Source organism: Triticum urartu, chromosome 4 (genome assembly GCF_003073215.2).
Source record: "Triticum urartu cultivar G1812 chromosome 4, Tu2.1, whole genome shotgun sequence".
NCBI lineage: Eukaryota > Viridiplantae > Streptophyta > Magnoliopsida > Poales > Poaceae > Triticum > Triticum urartu.
Window position 1 is genome coordinate 233665696 of NC_053025.1, and position 25442 is coordinate 233691137.

A 25442-nucleotide genomic window follows, 5' to 3' on the forward strand; every position below is an offset into this window, starting at 1 on the left:
ATAGGAAGAGAGTTAGACTTCGTCATTACATGATATATGTTGCTTTGTGCTCAATACTAAATGCCAAATTATTGCTAATTAAAATTGGCTTTGATATACCTTGGGATCCGGGTGGATTCATTACCTGAGCACCTTATGCCCAGCTTAATGGCTTTAAAGGAAGCGCTGCCAGGGAGACAAACCAGAAGTTTTATAGAGTCAATTATTTCTGTTATGTGCTTTTATAAAGTTTAAAAACAATAATAATGTGCTAAGGTTTGCCTTTAGTATGTTTAGATTGCTTGTTGGTTTGTGCGGTGTAAGACAGAAACTTTGGCTGTAGTGCGCGATTTTACATTTTTTTTACTGGAACATCAAACGGTTTTGAAACTTTTTGCACTGTCTTTTTATTCAAATTTTTTATTTTTCGTAATTTTTTCAGAATTTTTGGTGTAACATAAGTATGGTGAACGTTCAGATTACTACAGACTCTCCTGTTTAAGACAAATTCTGTTTTTGATGCATAGTTTGCTTGTTTTGATGAAACTATCGATTTCTATCAGTGGATTAGGCCATGGAAAAGTTATATTACAGTAGCTATAGTGAAGAAACAAAATATGAATTGGTTTGCAACAGTACTTAGAGTAGTGATTTGCTTTATTATACTAACACATCTTACCGAGTTTTGTATTGAGTTTTGTGTGGATGAAGTGTTCGAAGATCGATGAGGTCTCAATGTGAGGACAAGGAGGAGAGGCAAGAGATCTAGCTTGGGGATGCCCAAGGCACCCCAAGTAAATATTCAAGGAAACTCAAGCGTCTAAGCTTGGGGATGCCCTGGAAGGCATCCCATCTTTCTTCAACAAATATCGGTATGTTTTCAGATTCGTTTCGTTAATGCGATATGTTTAAATCTTGGAGCATCTTTTGCATTTAGTTTTCACTTTTCTTTTATGCACCATGCTGGTATGAGATAGTCCTTGGTTGATTTATAGAATGCTCATTGCACTTCACTTATATCTTTTGAGTATGGCTTTATAGAATGCTTCATGTGCTTCACTTATATCATTTGAAGTTTGGATTGCCTGTTTCCCTACACATAGAAAACCGCCATTTGTAGAATGCTCTTTTGCTTCACTTATATTTGTTAGAGCGTGGGCATATCTTTTGTAGAAAGAATCAAACTATCTTTCTTCACTTATATCTATTTAGAGAGATGACAGGACCTGGTCATTCACATGGTTAGTCATAAAATCCTACATAAAACTTGTAGATCACATAATATGATATGTTTGATTCCTTGCAATAGTTTTGCGATATAAAGATGGTGATATTAGAGTCATGCTAGTGGGTAGTTGTGGATTGTAGAAATACTTGTGTTGAAGTTTGTGATTCCCGTAGCATCCACGTATGGTGAACCGTTATGTGATGAAGTCGGAGCATGATTTATTTATTGATTGTCTTCCTTATGAGTGGCGGTCGGGGACGAGTGATGGTCTTTTGCTACCAATCTATCCCCCTAGGAGAATGCGCTTAGTACTTTGTTTCGATGACTAATAGATTTTTGCAATAAGTATGTGAGTTCTTTTTGACTAATGTTGAGTCCATGGATTATACGCACTCTCACCCTTCCATCATTGCTAGCCTCTTCGGTATCGTGCATTGCCCTTTCTCACCTCAAGACCTCGTGCAAACTTCGCCAGTGCATCCAAACCCCGTGATACGATATGCTCTATCACACATAAGCCTCCTTATATCTTCCTCAAAACAGCCACCATACCTACCTATTATGGCATTTCCATAGCCATTCCGAGATATATTTCCATGCAACTTCCACCATCATCGTATACATGACTTGAGCATTTATCGTGATATTGCTTTGCATGATCGTAAGATAGCTAGCATGATGTTTTCATGACTTGTCCATTTTTTGATATCCTTGACGTGCTAGATCATTGCACATCTCGGTACACCGTCAGAGGCATTCAAATAGAGTCGTAGCTTTTTTCTAGACACCGAGTTGTAATATTGAGTTGTAAGTAAATAAAAGTGTGATGATCATCATTATTAGAACATTTTCCGATGTGTGGAAAGGATGATGGAGACTATGATTCCCCCACAAGTAGGGATGAGACTCCGGACTTAAAAAAAAGAGGCCAAAGAAGCCGAAATGGAAAAAAAGAGGCCAAAGAAGCCCACCAAAGAAAAAAAGAAAAAAATGAGAGAAAAAGAGAGAAGGGGCAATGTTACTATTCTTTTACCACACTTGTGCTTCAGAGTAGCACCATGTTCTTCATATAGACAGTCTCTTGAGTTATCACTTTCATATACTACTGGGAATTTTCATTATAGAACTTGGCTTGTATATTCTGATGATGGGATTCCTCAAATGCCCGAGGTCTTCATGAGCAAGAAAGTTGGATGAACACCCACTTAGTTTCTAGTTGGAGCTTTCATACACTTATAGCACTTAGTGCATCTGTTGCATGGCAATCCCTACTCCTCACATTGACATCAATTGATGGGCATCTCCATAGCCCGCTGATTAGCCACGTCGATGTGAGAATTTCTCCTTTTTCTCTTCTCCACACAACCTCCACCATCATATTCTATTCCACCCATAGTGCTATGTCCATGGCTCACGCTCATGTATTGCGCAAAAGTTGAAAAGGTTTGAGAAACTCAAAAGTACGAAACAATTGCTTGGCTTGTCATCGGGGTTGTGCATGATTTGAATATTTTGTGTGGTGAAGATGGAGTATAGCCAGACCATATGATTTTGTAGGGATAACTTTCTTTGGCCATGTTATTTTGAAAAGACATGATTGCTTTATTAGTATGTTTGAAGTATTATTGTCTTAATGTCAAATGATAGACTATTGCTTTGAATCACTCGTGTCTTAATATTCATGCCATGATTAGATTACATGATTAAGATTATGCTAGGTAGCATTCCACATCAAAAATTGCCTTTTTTATCATTTACCTACTCGAGGACGAGCATGAATAAAACTTGGGGATGCTGATACGTCTCCATCGTATACATAATTTTTGATTGTTCCATGCCAATATTATACAACTTTCATATACTTTTGGCAACTTTTTATACTATTTTTGGGACTAACATATTGATCCAGTGCCTAGTGCCAGTTCCTATTTGTTGCATGTTTTTTTTTCCGCAGAAAATCCATATCAAACGGAGTCCAAATGGGATAAAGACTGAAGAAGATTTTTTTTGGAATATTTGTGAATTTTGGGAAGTGAAATCAACGTGAGATGATGCTCGAGGGGACCACAAGGCAGGGGCGCTCCCCTGACCCTCGTGGACACCCCGTAAGGCGGTTGGTGCCCTTCTTTCGCCGCAATAAAGCTATTATCCAGATAAAAATCATGTTCAAATTTCAATCCAATCGGAGTTACGGATCTCCGGGAATATAAGAAATGGTGAAAGGCCAGATCTGGGAGCGCAGAAACGGAGAGAGACAAAGAGATAGTTCCAATCTCAGAGGGGTTCTCGCCCCTCTGCCGCCATGGAGGCCATGGACCAGAGGGGAAACCCTTCTCCCATCTAGGGAGAAGGTCAAGGAAGAATAAGAAGAAGGGGGGCTCTCTTCCCCTCTCTCCCGATGGCACCGGAACGCCGCCGGGGCCATCATCATGTGACGGCGCTCTACACCAACACCTCTGTCATCTTCACCAACATCTTCATCACCTTCCCCCATCTATCTACAGCGGTCCACTCTCCCACAACCCGCTGTACCCTCTACTTGAACATGGTGCTTTATGTTTCATATTATTATCCAATGATGTGTTGCCATCCTATGATGTCTGAGTAGATTTTTGTTGTCCTATCGGTAATTGGTGAATTACTATGATTGGTTTAATTTGCTTGTGGTTATGTTGCTGTCCTTTGGTGCCCATCATATGAGCGCGCGCGTGGATCACACCATAGGGTTAGTTGTATGTTGATAGGACTATGTATTAGAGGGCAAGAGTAACAGAAGCTTCAACCTAGCATAGATATTGATGCATACGGAATTGAAGGGGGACCAATATATCTTAATGCTATGGTTGGGTTTTACCTCAATGAACGTTAGTAGTTGCGGATGCTTGCTAATAGTTCCAATCATAAGTGCATAGAATTCCATGTCAGGGATGACATGCTAGCAGTGGCCTCTCCCACATAAAACTTGCTATCGGTCTAGTAAAGTAGTCAATTACATAGGGACAATTTCGCAACTCCTACCACCACTTTTCCGCACTCGCTATACTAACATTATTGCTTCTTTACCTAAAACAGCCCCTAGTTTTTATTCACTTCTCTTTATATTCTTGCAAACCTATCCCGTTACACGTACAATGTAATTCTAGTTTCATACTTGTTCTAGGTAAAGCGAACGTTAAGCGTGTGTAGAGTTGTATTGGTGGTCGATAGAACTTGAGGGAATATTTGTTCTGTCTTTAGCTCCTCGTTGGGTTCGACACACTTACTTATCGGAAGATGCTACAATTTATCACCTATACTTGTGGGTTATCACGCGCCATTGGCAACGCCTGTCCCCGTGCGGGTGCCAGTGCCCCCCCTCAGCGGCATTGATGGCCGCCGTCGAGCGCATCCTTGCACCAACACCAGTCGCCTCCTCCCGTCAGTTGACTCGCTCCTGGAGACCAAATTCCAGAACATTGTGGCCTTCCTTGAAGCTAGGGCCAACGTCCAGGAGTACGCCAACAACAACGCAAGACACTACCGTCACCGTCGCCGTCAGTCAGTGGCCCGACGACACACGGAGCACGGCAGAGGAGCCTCTTCCCACCACAATATGCCCCCGCCGCTGACGTGTAATCTAAATTTGCCATCAAAAATGTTAGGATTTCCATGCTTAAAATCCAAATGTTAATCATTTCCGTTTGTTTTAGATCGATCGTCGTATGAATGTAAAGTCGGAGTCAGACTGAATAAATCTATGTTTTGATCAATTGAATGTTCTGCTAGAGCCATATCAAATTAAATATAAAACGTCATCAAGCCACATGTATTCCTTCTCATCCAACGACCTAGACTGCTTCAATGTCGAGCGCTCAACATGTTTAGAGTGCAGTTAATTTCATGCCAAAAATATTGCTAATCACATAATAACACGCAAATAATATCTGACTTAATATCCTCATGCACTTAATATACTTACAAATTAATGTGCATTGCACGTACACAATGACTAGTACTACTAGTACATGAAACTGGTGCCGTAACTTGTGAACGCGTCCAGATATGGTCAACGGCAAAATTGCCCGCGAGTTCTTCGTGTTTGCCTGTGCGTCTAAACGCAGGAGGGGGGAAGAGAGAGAGAGAGAGACAGAGCTCACATGGAACCCACTAGTAAGTGAAGGCGAATAGTACGTGCTAACGAGCCGGTCTCACTAATGTACTAAAAATAATATTATATGTTATTCATTAAATAGGTTATGGTAATATAAAAACATTATATGAACAAAGGGGGGTACAACAAACATTGATGTTCTATGTATGTTGCCTATTGATGTGCGGCTTGAAGGCCCTGGTCGCATGTTCGATCCTCGTCCTTTATTTTTTATTTGTATGTGGGTCCAAGTTTGTTTCATGACAGGTGGGCCCCTCGGTGTGTATTTTGTAGCACTTTAATTTGTGGGTCGAAATTTGTTCCATTCCAGGTGGACTATCGGTGTGTAGTTTTGTAGTTTATTTGTAATAATTAAAGAGAACAACAGAGTTTTTTTGCAATAATACCATGGTGCGACATTGAAGGCGAGAAAGGATGTGCGAGAGAGCGATGACTGAGCTAGAGGCAAATCAATTGGGGGAGGTGCTGGGGTTGCAACGGTGTTTGGAGTAGTTGTGGGCCGAATGCTACGAAAATATAATCTAAACCTACCAGAATAAATGCCTACACAAATTAATCCATGGATGGAGTCCCCCCGCAATGTAAATAGCTCCGGCTATGCAAGGGATGGAGAGGTAGCTTCAATGTGTGGAAGATATGGTGTGAGAAAGCAAGGTCAATCGAGAGACATATAGATAGAGAGACAAAGTGAGTGTGGTCCGACATTCATTGAAAAGATATATATGCTCTGGAGAGATATTGTTCGATAGCTTTTTGGAAGGGTGAGGGCTATAAGATAGAGCTTGAGAGATGATCTAGGAACAAACATGTAGATATATTTTGTGCGTGGGAGCAAGCAAGGTCAATCGATTACATATATAAAGGGAGAGAGATTGAGCGAGTATGGGTCGTCATGCGATCGAAAGAGTGAGACGGGTTGGAGAGAGTGACCTAGATAGACAGTGTGTGTGAGAGAGTATACAATATGAATTTGTCGAGTTGGGCTCAAACATGGAGATATGTCGTTTGTGTCCGAGAAAGTGCGAGGTCAATCGAGACATACAAAGAGAGAGAGGGAGAGAGAGAGAGGGAGAGGGAGAGATAGAGAGGGAGAGGGAGAGAGAGAGGGAGAGATTGAGCTTGCGTGGCCCGCCATGAGGTCGAAAGAGTGGGGTGGCTTTGATGGACTGACCTAGATAGACAATCTCTGTGAGAGAGTATAGAGTGTGTCGATCGAGGCCCGAACAGGGAGATATATCATTTGTGTGTGAAAGAAAATGAGGTTAATCGAGACTCAGATAAATAGAGCGAGACTGAGCGAGTGCGGCCCTCCGTGCGGAAGAAAGAGGAAGACTATCTCGAGGGAGTGACCTATATAGACACCGTGTGTGCGTGCGCATGAGAGGTTGGGGGGCTAGATAGGCAATGCATGTATCTAGCGAGAGAGCGTGGGAGGGAGGGAAAGAGAGAGAGAGAGAGAGAGAGAGAGAGAGCTCGGCATGGGGTGCAATGGCAAGCATGTGAGGTAAATACATTCGGTAATAGAGTGGAAAAAGTGGGTTGTGTAGTTGAGAGAGTTAGAGATCGAAATATGGAGAGAAACAATGAACGTGTGTCAGAAACCGATAGCTTCCTAAGGTGGTTAGGAGAGTAAGATTGACCGATACAGGAAGTATGTAGCGTGTGTGCCGGGGGGGCTAAAAACAACATTTGAATGTAGATAGTACGAGACTTAATATCAATGTTTCAATTTGGTGTACGTTGTAAGATTTGAACTGAGGACCATGCTTATGGGTAATTATTTCGAATTCGTGTCATACTAGGTTTGGAAAACTTGACATTGACTCAATTGTTGTGCTATTTTATAGGTCATATGTTTGAATCCATCCAAAAGTTTTCTCACTACCATGGTGTTCATCATATACATATGAGTTTGTATTAAAAAAGTAGCGTGGATGACATGAAATGTGAAATCCATGTTAGAATTGGAGATCGCTATGTATCACACACTCTAATTCAAATAACTAATTATGTGACACACACTCTAATCCACATTAGCGTGGATACCGTTTTGATTTATTTTCAAATAACTCCTCATTAATTAATTTATAGTATCACATTTCGAATGACTAATTATTTGCAAGGAAAACACAGTCATGGTAATACATACAGATTCGTATGCAAATGACAGAAGATTTGTTTGCATTCTCAAATGTAGGTGCACCAGGTAGACCAGGGTCGTGTCGTGGTGGTTGCGTATGTTGTACGGACGCTAAGCACCCAGCCACCCACCCCCTCCCTCCCTCCCCCCCCCCAAAAAAAGAACGACGACAAAATAAGTTCGCGCTTCCATGTTTCAGATTGAAATATCTGGCGGCCCCAATTCCAGCCCTGCAAAATCTCCCTTCTGCACTATCCCCTTCCGCGCCCAGATTGCTCAAATCCCTTCTGCACTATCCCCTTGTGCGCTAGATTATTGATCTAGTTGGGACGATAATCTGCCATATGCAGAGTTCTCTTACAACAACAGTTATCAAACCAGTTTAAAGATGGCCCCTTTCGAAGCTTTGTATGGAAGGAGGTGCAGGACACCATTGTCATGGGACGAAGTTGGAGACCGCCAGTTGTTTGGTCCTGACTTGATTAAAGAGTCTGAACAGAAGGTGAAGCTGATTCACGATAGGCCCAAGGTAGCCCAGTCCAGACAGAAAAGTTATGCAGATTCTAAACGCAAGGAGACAGTTTACGAAGTCGGAGACAGAGCTTATCTTCAAGTATCTCCACTTCGGGGAACAAAGCATTTTGGAGTTAAAGGGAAGTTAGCACCACGATTTGTAGGACCATATCGAGTTTTGGAGCGTATGGGAGAAGTGGCCTACAAGTTGGAATTGCCCGAAGGATTGTCAGGAGTTCATGATGTGTTCCACGTTTCTCAGTTAAAGAAATGTCACACGGAGATGGCTGACATACCGTTGAGAGACACAGTGCCATTGGAAACTATTCGGTTGGATAACGATTTGACCTACGAGGAGAAACCAGTTAAGATTCTCGAGTTGGCTAGCCGAGTTACTCGCAGCAAATTTATTAAGTTTTGCAAAGTTCAGTGGAGTCACCACACGGAGGATGAAGCCACCTGGGAACGAGAGGAAGATTTGCTCAAAGACCACCCTCACCTATTTTCTAGCCAACCCGAATCTCGAGGGCGAGATTCATCTTAAGGGGGGTAGGTTTGTAACATCGCAAATTTTCAATTTGGAATGTTATACATTAGATCATCATGCATATCATTTTTTTGCATTTTGGTTGATCCTAGAAATTCTACCCAACTCAATGACCCACGGAGAGAGTTGGGGATTTCGTTATTTTCATATTTCAGTTTTCTCAAATTTTGAGAATAGGATCATTTGATTTTATTTATTTTATCATCAATTATTTCTATTACAAAAATATGAGAGAGGGAATAAAATGACTTTCCCAAAATAAAGAAATATTGAGGATTTAATAAAAAATCAAATAAGATTTTATTTCGGAGTTTTTCGGTGTTTCATTTGAATTTAGGAAAAATGTGCGTTTTTCAAAATTGCATTTAGGGCCCAAATAAATGTTCACCTTGTGTGGCTTGATTTTAGAAGCCCGTGAAAATTTATTTCGGAATTTTTGGAGTCCGTTTAGTATTTCTTTTTATTTTTTTCTTCTGAGCGGAATAATTAAAAAAACGAACCGACTTCGGGCCGTACCCGAGCGGGACACTGCCCGGGGGCATCCTTTAAATAGCATCGCCCCGAGCCGCCCCAGCCCATCAGCCCCGCCTCGATTCGCGCGTGCCACCGCCGCCGATGATCCCGCCACCCAAGGTTCGTCGCGCCTCGTTTTCCGTGCTGAAAAAAATCGGCGTTCGGCATTTTTCTTTTTCTCGGATTAAATCCGCGATTTTTTTGATCGCGATTCCTGATCCGATTTTCGTTTTAGTATAAATTTTTGCTCGTTTATCGGAATCTAGCGATTCAAGCGCCTAGGGATTCGTCTCGAAACCCTCTATCCATTTAACCAACTTAAACAAGTTTTTGCTACTATAAAATTTGCCCTAGATCCAGATTAGTAGAACGAAGTTGTTTTCTTTCGCCGTTTGACTTTCGTTGCTTCGTTCGATTTGATTCTTTTTGCCAATCGGAGTTCTTAAGTTGAACCTTCTGGTTAGATCTCTTATTTGAGTTTTACCCGTGCATTAGATGAGTACTTATTGTATGCTTGTTTGTTTGTCAGCGATAGAATACCCGGAGTGCGCCGCCTGTTACTTCGAATCGTTAGGTTTCGCGGATCATCAGCAAGGCAAGTAACACTTTGGTCATACCTTTTCTACTACCCAGTTTTATTACATTAGATCAATCCTCACACATTGCATGAGTAGGATCTAATTGAATTGTGGGATGGGAAGTAGATGAGGTAGTACCTATTACCTGTTTATTATCAAACCTTTGGGAGTTACTTCTACGTTTGCTTATTATGCCATGCTATGCTAGTAGACGTGGATTGGGTGAGTGATATCCATGACAGATGTGAGATTGTTAATTAATGGTTATCTAAGGTGGCGACTTAAACACACATCTGGGTGGATTGAGGCACCTGGGTATTCCAGGAGTTGCCTGTTTTCTTTTGGACCGCCACCCAGGCTCAACGGGATCATGAGACTATTCATACTAGAAACTTCCGTGTGCAGCCACAAGCTATTATGGGCTCTAGCATAGTTGACTAAGTCGTGCGAACCCTTACAGTGGTAGACTAGCAGATGTAGGGGATGTAGGTGGTACGGTCTACCCATCGTAAGGTGCTAGCGCTTTTGAAAGACTATGTCTCGGTCATCCGTCCTCTCAAACACCATGTAGTGCGAGAAACCAAACGGAGGCGATCGAGTCTTGTGCGGAAAAGTGCGCAAACCTCTGCAGAGTGTAATAAACTCATCATGGTTAGCCGTGTCCCCGGTTATGGACATCTTGAGTATCTAGTACTTGGATTATCATGTGAATCTCAACATGTTACTCTAAATTAATTTTGTTGGGTTATGTTTAATGATGATGCTTAATTGGTATTGAGAATGCTGTCAACCATTCTCAATGTTTAACAACCACCATGATAGTAATTAAATTTATTCCTTTGAAGTAGGGAAAAATTGTCTTTACGCAAAACTGTAAGATAGAGCTTCCACCAGCCAAATATGCATATACTATAGCTAGTTCATTCCATTACTCTCTATGTGTTACCTTGCCAGCATATTCCACGTACTGACCCGTTTCGGGCTGCAACGTTAATGTTGCAGACTTTTTAGACAACGATTAAGGAGTTTTTAGGTCGTGGTCCTATACTCAGTGATGCCGTTGGAGTTAATGGACTCACTTATCTTCCAAGCCTTCCGCTGTTATCGTTATTAGATGGCGTTAAGCCATACTTATTGTAATAAGCCCTCTTTTGAGACACTCGATGTAATAAGTGTGTGATTGCTACTCTATTATAGATCCTCTGAGTACTGTGTGGGGTCAGCATTACTGATCCAGGGATGACAACAGAGCACAGAGATCAGGCTGTTTGAGGTCTGGTCGCTATAGAGTTATAAAATAAGTAGAAATTGGTTTCATTTTCTCATAGATTCCCTATTAAGCACAAATAAGCAGAAATTAGATACATACAAGCAGTTTTACAACACCGCCAGGTTTAACTATTGGCCAAAAATTGAATAGTTGAATTAGATCTAATCAGGGATGTGATGTATCTGCTCGTTGCACATGCTACTCTTGCAAGCTGTGACTGTCCATTTGCGCAAGCTCGATGACATGCCCGTGCTGCCACCGCTGCCTCCCACGCATGTAACGCCCCGAGACCGATGTACCAGGTGTCTTCCAGTTATTTGCTGTTGTTGCCTTGTCATTGCTTGCGTCTCATGCATTGCATATCATGTCATCATGTGCATTTCATTTGCATACATGTTCGTCTCATGCATCCGAGCATTTTCCCCGTTGTCCGTTTTGCAATCCGGCGCTCCTATGTCATCCGGCGTTCCTTTCTACCTCTTTTCGTGTGGAGTCGTTAAACATTTTCGTATTGGACCGAGACTTGTCATGCGGCCTTGGTTTACTACCGGTAGACCGCCTCTCAAGTTTCGTGCCATTTGGACTTCGTTTGATACTCCAACAGTTAACCGAGGGACCGAAAAGGCCTCGTGTGTGTTGCAGCCCAACACCCTTCCAATTTGGCCCAAAACCCACCTAAACCTCTTCCATCATCTAGAGCGTTTGATCACGATCGCGTGGACGCAAACCGCACCTCATTTGGACTCTCCTAGCTCCCTCTACCTATAAATATGTGATCCCCTCCGAAATTCGCGCAGTTGAAACCCTAAAAATTTCCCCGCACGCCGCTGGACATGTCCGCGCCCGCCGAACGCGTCCAGTCGCCACCTCACTCCGGCGAATCACGTCGCGACACGTCATCACTACCGCCTCCCACCTCCAATCACGCCTCGCCACCTCATCCTGCCGGCTCCTCTCTCACCTCTGCCGCCACGGCCCTGCGGGCCCAGGCGCGGCCCGCCCGGCACGGATCTCGCCGCCCGCACCGCCCGGGTGCCCGAGACGCTGCGCCGCCCGTCAGCCGCCACCTCCATCGCTGGACCTTCGCCGCCGGCCACCGTTCCCCGCCGCCTTGCTCGCGCGCCGCCTTCGCGCCTCGCCCCGGCCACTCCCGAGCGCCGCCGAGGCCCAGGCGCGCCGCCGCGGAGCCCGCACCCCACCGCCTGAAGCCATGACGCCGCCGCCTCGCCTCCCGAGGTCCGCCACCGGCCTCATGGCGCCGCCGCCTCGCCTCCCAAGGTCCGCCACCGGCCTCATGGCGCCGCCGCCTCGCCTCCCGGGGTCCGCCACCGGCCTCCTGCCCGCAGCCGCGCCGCCCTGCCTAGCTCGCCGGATCTTCGTCGCCGGCGCCGCCTTGTCGCCGGAGTTCGAGCCCGTCCTCGCCGGAGCTCCGGCCAGATCCCATCCGGGGAGTGGGATGAGATCCACCACTCCCTCGATCCAAACGCACCTCATCCCGATCCGGATCTTCCCGTCCCGGATCTCCTCGTCCCGGGTTGACTTTTCCCGTGAGGTGATATGGCTAAGTCCCAGATCTGCTATATTTTTTATGCCTCCTTCATCATGTCATAACTCTGCATCCGTAGCTCCGATTCGTGCGTGTAGCATATCAAAATGTTCGTCTCAACGAGTACATCATTTCATCTCATTGCATCATTTTCATTTGAGCTCATCTTGATGCCCGAAATTTCGTTGGAAGATGGCTATGTGAGTAATTTGTCAGATCTGTTTCAGCAAATGGCATTTTGTCATTTTTGCCATGATTAATGTGTGCATGCTGTGATCCTAAGATCTACATGTGTTTTGTTATATGCCATGCCATATTTACAGGGGTGCTTGCCATGTATTTTTGTGATATTTGTGGTGACTAGCACAGGCTTTCAAAGTAGCTTAATCGTTAACGCTGATTTCAGGGACTTAGAATTTCACTAAGTCCTTGTCCTGTTTTTGTCTTTATGCCATATGTTCATGTTGTTTCCTAGTGATCCGTGCCTCTTTTGAGGATGATCAGTAAGGATGTTTTGTTAACATTGTGGTGCTCTATCCATCCATGTCTTTGTTTGCGATTATGGAGTACCCGAGCTGGAGTCAATCGAGCTCTACTTTTGCTATAAAATGTTCCTGGCAGATTGTTAACTTGTTTAGCGATTTTGCCGAGGATGTTGCTATTGATCCGTGCATGCTATGATGTTGTTCTTGCCATGTATAGCTTCTATGCCATGTCTTCTTGATGAGTGTATGCTTAGATTGTCATGCCATGCTCTGTAGTGAGTGCATCGAGCTCGTAAACATGCCTACTTTTCAGATCTGTTTGCATGCTCCAGTTTTTCACTAAGTCTGAATCTGGTTATGTTTTTGCCATGTTCACATGCTTGCAATTGTATGTTCTGATCCCTTTTGGCTCAAGATCACTAAGGGACTTTTGTTAAGTGCTTTGAGTAGCTTCATGCCATGGCTTGCTTTGCCATTTTAAGTTCCTGTAGCTTGTAGTTTTCATGCTCTAAAGATTGCTTCCTGATGATAAATTCCTGATTTGCTGTTAATTTCACTAAGTCTGAAACCTGTTATCATTTGCCCTTTTGCCATGCTTGTTTGAATCTGTTAATGGATGAATTAGCCGTAGCTCAGTGTTCATCTTTTGTCAAGCATAATGAGTGGATCCCTGCCATGTATTTTGTTGCTATGTTTGAGTGCTGTAGCATATTTATCTTGACGCATTTAGATGGCTACTTGCTGATTATCGCAGACCGGTGCCATATTTGTTTTGCTTGCCATTTCCAAACCGTGCATCCGATTCCGGTGATCTTTATATCAATTTCAACCGAAATGACCTCACCTTTCCAGTGGCACTCTTGGATTTCCAAGTTGAGTCAGGTTCAATCATTCCTTTGCAAATCATGCATATGCATCACATACCGCATCCCGCATATCATACCATGTTCGTGTGTTGTTTGTTTACTATGTTGTGTGCTTCTTTCCGGTGTTGCTTCTTCGGGTTGGTTCCGATTACATCGCGTTTGTGAGGACCCGTTCGACTACGTCCGTTTTTCTTCTTCATGGACTCGTTCTTCTTCCTTGTGGGATTTCAGGCAAGATGACCATACCCTTGAAAGCACTTCTATCTTTGCTTGCTAGTTGCTCGCTCTTTTGCTATGCCTATGCTGCGATACCTACCACTTGCTTGTCATGCCTCCTATATTGTTGAACCAAGCCTCTAACCACCTTGTCCTAGCAAACCGTTGTTTGGCTATGTTACCGCTTTGCTCAACCCCTCTTATAGCGTTGTTAGTTGCAGGTGAAGATTGGAGCTTGTTCCATGTTGGAACATGGATATCTTGTTGGGATATCACAATATCTCTTATCTAATTAATGCATATATATACTTGGTAAAGGGTGGAAGGCTCGTCCTTATGCCAGGTGTTTTGTTCCACTCTTGCCGCCCTAGTTTCCGTCATATCGGTGTTATGTTCCCGGATTTTGCGTTCCTTACGCGGTTGGGTTATAATGGGAACCCCTTGACAGTTCACTTTGAATAAAACTCCTCCAGCAAGGCCCAACCTTGGTTTTACCATTCTCCACCTAGCCTTTTTCCTTTGGGTTAGGCCAGCCCAAGGGTCATCTTTATTTTAACCCTCCCCCCCGGGCCAGTGCTTGTCTAAGTGTTGGTCCGAAACAGATCCACTTGCGGCGCCACCTCGGGGAAACTTGAGGGCTGGTTTTAGCTGTACGTAGTGTTCATCCGGTGTTGCCCTGAGAACCAGATATGTGCAGCTCCCATCAGGATGTCGGCGCATCGGGCGGTCTTGCTGGACTTGTTTTACCATTGTCGAGGATGTCTTGTAACCGGGATTCCGAGTCTGATCGGGTCTTCCCGCTAGAAGGAATATCCTTCGTTGACCGTGAGAGCTTGTGATGGGCTAAGTTGGGACACACCTGTAGGGTTATGAACTTTCGAAAGCAGTGCCCGCGGTTATGGGCAGATGGGAATTTGTTAATGTCCGGTTGTAGAAAACCTGAAGTTGACCTTAATTAAAATACACCAACTGCGTGTGTAACCATGAAGGTCTCTTTCCGGCGGAGTCCGGGAAGTGAACACGGTGTTGGAGTAATGCTTGACGTAGGTTGTTCTAGGATCACTTCTTGATCATAGTTGTTCGACCGTGCTTTTGCCTTCTCTTCTCGCTCTCATTTGCGTATGTTAGCCACCAAATATGCTAGTCCCTTGCTGTAGCTCCACCTCATACCTTTTCCTTACCTATAAGCCTAAACAGTCTTGATCGCGAGAGTGTGAGATTGCTGAGTCCCCGTGACTCACAGACACTTCCAAATCAAGTTTGCAGGTGCCGATGTTACCGAGCAGGTGACGCAACCTAGCTCAGGAGGAGCTCGATGAAGATCTTGTCCTTTGTGTTGTTTTGTTCTAGTTGATCAGTAGTCGAGCCCAGTTGGGGTCGATCGGGGATCTGTGTAGCATTGCGGTAGTCTTCTTTTATTTTGGTTCCATAGTCGGACCTTGATTGTATCTGGATGATCTAATGCCTTATTCATGTATTGTGTGAAGTGGCGAGTGTAAGCCAACTATGTATCTCTTTCCCTTATGTATTACATGGGTTGTTTTGCGAAGATTACCTCACTTGCGACATTTCTTTCAATGCGGTTATGCCTCTAAGTCGTGCTTCGGCACGTGGGAGATATAGCCGCATAGAGGGCGTAACAACGCAGGCTACACCTAGGTTTGGATTTTCATCTTCTTGTCCTTCCATTCGCTTGAAGCCCGGCGACCGCCCTCCAATGAGGCCGCGAGGAACTGTTGTGTCGATCTGTCCAGCGATGACTAGGTTAGGAGCGAACCATACTAAAGGTTGGAGCCAACGAATTGGGATTTTTCCTGTATCGATCGATATGGGAGGCACTCATTTTTGCTGCGAGCCTGCTATAGGGCCTGCCTTGCACTTACGTTATTGGACCATCTGAATTGAAAAGTTTTTCTTCATTTTATACATTGCCTACTCGTGCGTTGAGACTAACAAAACTAGCGTGGGCCAACCTGGATGAATCAAACTAGGTGCACACTTTCCAGCCACCCGAGGCGGCCACCCATACCAGCCCCTATTGTGGCGTTGCCCCTTTTTGCGTGTATGATTGGGGTAGTGAAAAATATTCCAGTGGCGCTTTTGATTTACCCATAGAATGGTTGAATTGCTTGTTTCTATGAACCGAGTTTGCCAATAATGTGTAGGATGCCAGTCTTTTCATCCTATTGTAGATTGCGTAGATCTCGATACGCCAAATGTAATCACTTGAAATATACAGTAAAAGCCAGAGTGATGTGTGTGGTTACAACTAGTCTGACTACACGTCCTCGTATAACATATCAAGGACACACCATCTTACCAGATTAATCATTCGACTTACCAATGCAGTGTGGGAAGAAAGAAGTATTGGGACTGCGTATCCAAGCAATTGATGCCATGGACTCCTTCGTAGAACCTTGTAAGCGAAAAAGAAGTTGTAGTGTGCCTGTACAAAGAGCTAACGTAAGTTTAGCTACCTGCTTCTCGGAATTTTTGTTAGCCACTTACTGCAAAATTGTTCAATTACATTGCTTGGCTTAATTTAGATTTCCACTAATTACATAATGACATAGCTTGTTAATCCTATTATAGAGTGCGCCTATCTATGTGTTTGATACTTACTGTTAAGAATTACCTGTTTGCCTGAACTTAAATAGCTACTTAAGAACGTAGATAGCTGGTCATATGTACTTCTAGGGTGCACCCGAATTCACGTGTAATTTACGTTCTTATACCCTGTTTGTTTAAATGGTTTGCTGTTATCACTTGTAGCACTAGTAATGTTTGCATGCTCATAGATAGACAACTATCAGGTTTATATGAGGGACACAGCCTTTTTAACTTATATATGTGTTGGAATCATTTTGCTTACACCAAAGAAATTTATAGATGTTTGTGTTGCTGGTAAACGGTACCGACTTATTACTTTACTACATTGCCAAGAACTTGTTAGTTTTACTAGTTCATGTGTAATTAAATACGTTGCCAAAACTGGTTAGTTTTACTAGTTTGATGTTAGTCTCTTATGGCTCTTGCACAACTTTATTTATTGATTGCTAACATTCAAGTTTGCAAGATCCAACTGAAACTCTGTTCGCACAACAGGTATGTTTTCAGAAACTTCCTTGTTTACCTGGTTTGCTGCTGTAACTTGTTGCTGTAATCATCTTACCAACTTCATGTTTTTAGGATCCAATTGGAAGTCCAATTGCACATCAGCTACATTTTCAAAAATATATTTGTGTAACAGTTTTGCTAATGTAACTTGTTGCTCTAATCAAGTTACTAACTACTCAACTTTTCAGGATCCAAGAGAAACTCCAATGCCACAACAGGTACCTGTTGCAAAACTTGTTTGTTTAACTACTTTGCTGCTACAACAACCGGTTACAATGATGTTAATAACTACTTTTCAGCATCTAATTGAAACTCTTTAATTCCTTGTTTGTTTAACTGGTTTGCTATTATAACTCCCAGTTGAGATGTTTTGCTAACTCCCAGAGCGAGGTCCCCATGGACATTGTATCATCCCACAGCAATGGCACCAGCCCAATCGTGCATCATGAATTGCCAACTCCTGATGCTCTAGAGGCTAAACTAGTGGTAGAAAGAGATTCTGCTTCTGCACTTAGAGATGAAGTTGACATGTTGAGGAAGCAAAGAACACAATCACAAGCAGTACTCAAGACAACCATTAAATATTTGGTGGATTTCAAAACGAAGCAAGTTGAGACTGACCGCATTGCTAAGGTCCTGAAGGAAAAAAGGAAATTGAATTCCCACTTGGTAAATAATAGGTGAAATATTCTTTCCATCGTTGAATAACCTTTGTGTTGTTTGCTCATGTAATCAATCAAACCAATTGTTTTAGAGATCATGTAATAATTGTTTTTTGTTTTTTGGTTTGTAATTTTATTTGAGAACAAGTCTGTATTAATTGATAAGACTCGGAGAATTTTTATTTTAATTGTTGTGCCAGACCTACAAATATGCCAATCGAGCTGAATGTGCATTCAACAATAATAGTATTATAGATGGACCATAAGTGGCATGCATCGGAAAGGGCCAAGATGGTGTACTAGCTATGCTAAAAAAAGATGCTCTTCAAGCAAAAAAAAGTACAGCGGCCTGGCTTGGTACTATTGATCCATATACTCTATAAGTGTTTATATGTCTGTTAGCTATGTACATTCTTGGTTGATTGACTCGTTATTTGAATCTTGGTACATCGCTTGTGTACATATCTAAATGGGAGTACACATTATGCTACGTGTGACATTTGAGTTGGACATAAAGTGTTCCAAATATTCGAATTCATTTTAAACTGGATTCTAGCTTCTGAATTCGAGTATTGGCATTTGTAAATCATATTCATATATGGCAGTGGAATACATCTTTGTCGTGCTTTTGAAGACATATAAAAACAAATAGAATGATTTATAAATATTCGTATAGGAATACAAAATGTATTCGAATTTAGTTGCCAGGGTAAATGTGGATGCTTATTAACCCAAAATTCAAAAGAAGCGGCAAAATGTCCACTCCCATGTCGGCTGCCCAAAGCCAAGTGTTTGGGACATGGAAATTACTGTCTACCCCTTACATGGACAATCCATCAGCCCGATTTCCACTACTCTCAAGAGGGGTAGGTTAGTAACTTCAATTAGACGTGACATGGCCGCCTCTGAGTCCATTTCGACACGGTGGGCGCTAAATAGGGGCGGCAAAACACATTTGATTCAAGCTCATCCGAAAGACCTCTGTTTCTCCCTCCAATTCCCCATTCATACACGATGGGCGGCAAAACAAACTCGACTTGGCCGAAATCGATGTAGGCAAATATTTTCATTGGGGGAAGGTTTGTAAATTCACTCAGACGTGACACAACTGCCATATCTGTCAGCCTCGTTCATACACTGTGGGCGCCAACCATGGGCACAAAAACACCCTCTCCTCGCTCGAAATCGCTCTGCGCAAATATTTGCGAGATGCAAGATTACTGTCCTATCCCCAACCGAAGAGACGTCCAAATTTTAAACGGGGGCTAAGTTCGTAACTTTCCCATATTTTAGACAGGCGCGTCCCAAAAACATGGTTCCCCGTACCTATCCCTCCATTTTCCCATTCATACACCGTCCACGCTAGAACACCATCCCCACACCAGCCTCCTCCGTCTACCACCCCATCCATCGCCGCCGTCCTCCACCCAATCCATCACCATCGTCCTCCACCATGCCAGAGCACCTACCAAGACTGCGTTGTTCACTGCTAGAGATGGACATTTCTCATCGACGGTGACGGACCAAGTGCCTTGCACCACGTCCTCTCGCTTCATCGGCGTCGTCGTCCTCTTTGCCGGGGCCGCTCACACGACCTTCTCTTAATCCTCAACGGGACTTATCCCCCGATGCACTCATGTACCGTCGCAGATCTGCTTCAATGCCACCGATAGCACTCAACGGTACTTCATATCTCCTCAACTTTTTGATCTCAACCAAAAAATAGGTCGTAACTTGGTTACTGTACTTTCTTTTCAGCTCTTAGAATTTAGTTCTTAGTTGGAAGCAAACAATGGATGCTAAATAGCATTTCTCCAGTTTGTAGCTTTGAATCTGCCATGGCACAGTCATAATAGGCTTTAATTGATCATGATTAGGGTTTAATTGATCATGTTGGTTCCATGGTGGTTTCTTTCATAGAAATCGGATGGGAAGCCCTCTTTTGCTCAAAAAAATGCTTAGGGTTTCCCCCTTTTATGATCACTATACAATCAACATACGTGCTTCGTGTCATAATAGCACTGCTCCACCCATCAAGCTAGACAAGCTTAGTTGTTCAAATACGAATGTGATATTATTAAAATAGAGTCATTTAATTGGTCAGCTAAATGTTCCTAATTTAGTTTCTAAAATGCAAGTTCGCCGCTCGTGTGTGTATCTCTACAGGATGCCCACGGTGGGCCGTGGCCCACCCTGGGATTTTGGGTCGTCCCAGGCCTCGATTCCCCTCTGTTCTACTGCGTGCTTCCGATCTCTACTCGCCTCCAGCCGCCTGCCTCGTCGCTGTCTTGCCGTCCCCGGACGGCATGACTCTAGGAGGAGACGCCGGGCTAACAGGAGGTCAGGAGCCGCTCGCCCAAAAGTGTCACCGTTACCCAGGTGTGCCGCCGTGCCTACCTTCCCAGTCCGTTCAGGGCTCAGGTGTAAAGGACCCACTAAGCGAACCCGATTTATCCTGAGATACGTCCTCAACACTCAACAACCACTCCTCATCACCCATTTTATAATTAATTCATTACTCATTAGGCAGGACTGTAATTAAGGTTTGTTGTGTGCTGAGTGCTACCTACACTTCATGGTTCAGATGTATTTCAGTAATCTTTAGTACCTGTAAAGTACACAGGGTTTCAAAAATCCGGCCCTAGGAACAGACACTAGTCATTTTGGATTGTTGGTCGTAGTGACATTGACCCAAATTACTACTGCAGGCCAGGTTTGTTGACAATTTTACTTGTCTTTCTTACTCATTCGATATGATATCCAATTATTCATGTCGATTAGTTGCAAACAATAAGTGCTAGACAAACTTCTTGATTCATATTTTGGACAGTCTCTTACTGTAGTTACAATTCTGCATACTTGTCCTTGTAAGCTCACAAGTAAATGATTGATTCACTACATCTATGCTTCCCTTGTCATATTTGTTGTAAATATTCCTTTAGGTTGGACCACCCTGTTTCAAAATACTGGAACCATAGACATGAGTGAATAGTATTTCTCTGTGTGATCTCTTCCATCATGTGTGGGCAACGAACACTGCATTGTATAGAAAGAAAGTGTCATTTCCAGCTTTTACATAGGCTACGATTTTTTACATGGAATATAATCTGCCTACTTGCTTTGTGTCACACTAGCAGCACTCCACCCTTGAAGCTAAACATTATGCCACTCATAATTCCTTAGTTTATTTGTTCAAATACGAATTTGATATGATTCTAATGTTCCTACTTCAGTTTTGAAATGTGTGTCTGCCTGTTATAGAGACATAAGAGGTTTGTATTTCTATGTGTGGTCTGGTCAGCACGGTTGGGGGGTGAACTTTGCATATGCAGGGGTTTATAGGGAGACACTCTTTGAGTTGAATCTGCAATTTATTCCATAGATAATCTGACTACTTTTTATGTTTTCATGAATCTCAAATTCTGAACAGCATCATAATGATTATGAGCATGCGCGCATGAAAAGAATAAAGCAGAACAATGCCATGGCTATCAAACTTGGCATTAAGGGACTGAAATCAAGTCTGGATGCAATGCAATGCAAACGCTCTCCACCTACAGATTCATGCTCAGAATATGATCCTAAGAGTGATTCTGAGCTAGAGGGAGACCTAAGTCAATGTAGCTCCCTAGTGGAGTAGTCAAAGGCAGATGCCCTATCTTATTAACCCATCAAGGTGCTTGCTCTAACTTTCCAAGGTTATATTGGTCGCACATATCTTGCAACTGATGCTTTGTATTGCTTCTACTTTGTTGGACTACCATTAGCTTAGTCTACACATCGTGTATGTGAATATGCCCTGCCTATCCATTTTTAGTACACATTCCATCTGTCGTCATGCCATATTTATACATTCAAATGATGTTCTTGTGTATCAGACGTTCGAAAGGAAGAGGGTAATTGCTGATCTTGGAGGAGCATGAGCAAAGTATTTGGAGAAGGTAGTGACACCTGATAAAATCAAATAGCCCATTAGGTGTAGTTGCAATATCACCTGACCCACAAAACACCCCAACTCTAGTAGACTCTAGTCCTACTACACTTGTCATTTCTGATGCCCCAACTCAGCAGACCCCAACTGCAGCAAACAGTATGATGATGCCAGTTGACATAGAACTAGCTCTACAACGCAAAAACCCCATTCCAGCAAAGAGTACACCAAATCTAGTTGCCAAATCCCTTTTCGAACCAAAGAGAGCCCCAATTGCAGCAAATAGGACCCCTGTTCCATTTCTTCCCAGTTTAGAAGAAGAAGCTTATATTGTTGTCAGGAAATTTGTGCGCATCTTTCCTTCATGGAAAGATTATACCGCAGACATAGGACAATTTCCAGTCTTCCTCCGCAACTTACGCGTAAGTAATGTAGTAATGTTATTCATGGTAATTACTGCATATGTTTCTGATGACAGAAGACACAAGATTTCATTCTTTTAAATAGGCGAGGACCAAACTAGATTTTCAAGGCGAGCAAGGGTTGGTTGCGCTTTTCAAGCACTCGTTGATGAAGTATCGTTCGTAACTGAGGCAAGCGCACTTCGATGGCAGGCCTCTAAACGAAATTTCTGTAAAGTCTTTGGTGCTACATTTATCTGCAGTGACTGGATAATGTTGTTACACATTGGTCTCGACTACAGCATAAGGTACTGTCTATGGTATCACATCACAATTTGAACAACATTTCTACATTTGCCTTAACATCTCACATGTACGAAAACTGTTAGCAGAAGAACATTCATTCTCAAGGGACAACAGAATCTCGCAACTATACTGCACACTAAATTTAGAATCAACCCAATGCTTTTGAAGAGGTTTAGCTCTGCAGTCCTTTTGTAAGGACTGAATGTCGTCTATCACTGTACTTACATTAACAACTATTCCCTTCGTCCCATAATATAAGAACGTTTTGTACAGTACACTAGTGTTCAAAACACTCTTGTATTATGGGAAGAGGGATTGGTTCATTGTGTAGCATTACGCAACTTATCTCCCTCGCCCAACATTTACTAAAAAATATCAGATTTATATTTAATATTACCAAAAAGTTGAATACACAGACAATGCCAGTGCAGAAGTGTAGCTCATTGCTCTTCTCAGTACATTTTGTCCTATAACGCTTGTACTTCCAGGGATTGGTAGTTGATTATGTAGCATCAATCTGCATCTTATCTTCATTATCATCTATCCCTTCCAGTATTATCATATCTATAATTACTCTCTACATAATGTGGAGTACAGGCAATGCTTGTGAAGAAGATTTTGTGCTGAAACTCTTAAGTTATCCTTCCCTTGACATGGAGAAGGGCATTATAAAGCCGGTGTTAACAGTTAATGTAAGTCAGTCCTTCTAAAGCCTTTATCCTCAATTGCTATTTAATTTTCTCATACTCCCTATACTTTACTGCTGTTTAGTTTGCTGTTTCTATCAAAATGCATGTTCGCAAGAACCGTAAGTTCCAAGTTTTACTTGTGAAACCAAATTCCTTATTCATACCATGCACATTACTCAATACTCCCTATATGTATGCTTGCTTTTGTGGATCTATAATCCAGTGTGTAGTGAAGCAGCCCACGTTTGCACCTTGTCATCTCCTTTTTTATATGTTTTATCTTACTGATGTGGCTGATGATATGAACAACATGTCATGCACATTAAACAAAATAGATAGAATGATTGTCCTTGCCCTTCATCTATGCTTGTTATGTTGACATGTTAATCCAGTAGTGTGGTGAAGCTCCCCGCATTATGAACAATGCCAAATTATGCTAATGATATTTTAAACTTACTCTTTATTTTATAATTTGAAATTGGATGGAATTGACAGCAAAATTATCTTCTTTGTTTATACACATGCAAAACATGTCATCTCTCTACTTGTTTCAGGGTAATATGCCTGCTGGCATGCACAAGTCTGCTGAAGGATGTGAGACAAACCCAACATATATTGCAGTAAAGAAGGAAAAACATCTTTAAGATAGCGAGACAACCCCAAAGTCTTGTCTTGATGCAGTGTTCAAGTTACTTGAGACTAGCAGTCAGACAAGCTCACAGAATTCGCTGTCTGAATCAGTTCAACTTCTTCAGTCCCAAGTTCTAGCAGAAAGGCATTCTGTAACTCAACTTTGACCTGAAGTCCTATCTCTAAGAAAGATTGCAGAGAACACCAATGAGAACCTCATTGCTAAACAACCACACCTAGAAGCTATGACCGACATGCTAGGTCGGTCTCACAGCCTTGCTCAGCAGCTAGCACTGCAGTTCACACGCAAGGCCAACCCTTCTTGAACTGTCTTGGAAGTGGTCTCGGTTCAGTATTATTTTGTTATGTTGCAATGGTGCCCAATTTCTGTAATCTGCTTCTTCGTTGCGCTTTATGATCACTGGTGGCGAACTTCATGCCAAGTGGATGTAATATACCATAAATCCTTTATTGTATAGTGTAGGTTTATTCTAAGTTACTATGCCATAATTTCTTTATTCTATAGAGTAGGTTTGTTCTTAATTCCTACTAGTTTCTACCATCATTCGCTATCTGAAAAAAATCTGATGTAGTCTACCGGGCTGAAACATTTGCCTCTAACGGGCCTAGTTTTTAGCGGGCCACAATTGGGCTAGCCTGCATCTTTCTTGGGCCCGAATGGCCATTCGGGCCTTCACACTTTGTGCCAGGCCCACAGCTTACTCTGGCCTATATTCGGCCCAAATTTTAGTTGGGCCTTTTGTGGACCAAGCGCTTAGTTTGGCCCATGTAGCATTGGGCCATTAACAGGCTGAATATTCTGCTGGCTTATTACGGATCAGAAGAAACCATGGGCCTTTAGCAGGCCGAAATGCATGTTGGGCCTTAATTTTCACTAGTCGTCGACAGGCCTTCATACTACAAAAAAATACACTTCCGTGATGATACATGTTTGTCACAGTAGGTCATGTTTTCTATCATGCATGTACATCCATGTCAAATTTATGAAAGAATCAAGATAGTCATACCTGTGCTATCGTAGAAGTGTTCCATGACATTAACAAAATTATCATCACAGAAGTGTTCACTTCCATGACAATAAATGCCGCGTCATGGAAGTGCTTTCATCAAGGGTGACCGACACGTGGCATCCATCATAACTGGTCGTCGTTAAGCTATCGGGTCCGGTTTTGGATCCGATAACCCGCTAACAGCCACGACCAATGCCGATTTTCCATGTCTAAAATTCTCATTGGCCGACGGAACCACGTGTCAGCTCCGCATTGGCACATGTGTCACTCATCCAGTGGGCGAGATGCGCCTATGATATGTTGACACGTGGACTGGCCCAAAAGTGGCCCATATAGATTAAATGGGCTAGCCCAACTGAAGGCCCACAAGATTTTGCGGACCATAATGGGCCAGCCCAGCTAAAGGCCCATGAGATTTCGCCGACCATAATGGGCCGGCCCAGCTAAAGGCCCACAAGATTATGAGGACACTAGTGGGCCGGCCCGTTAACAGGCTGCCATGTTTTGGGCCAAATGTTGGCCCATATTTGATCCGGTCCATTAACAGCCTGCCATGTTCCGAGCCTAATAAAGGCCCATATGAGATCCGGCCCATTAAACGCCTACCACGTTCTGGGCCAAATTACGGCCCAGATCGGATTCGG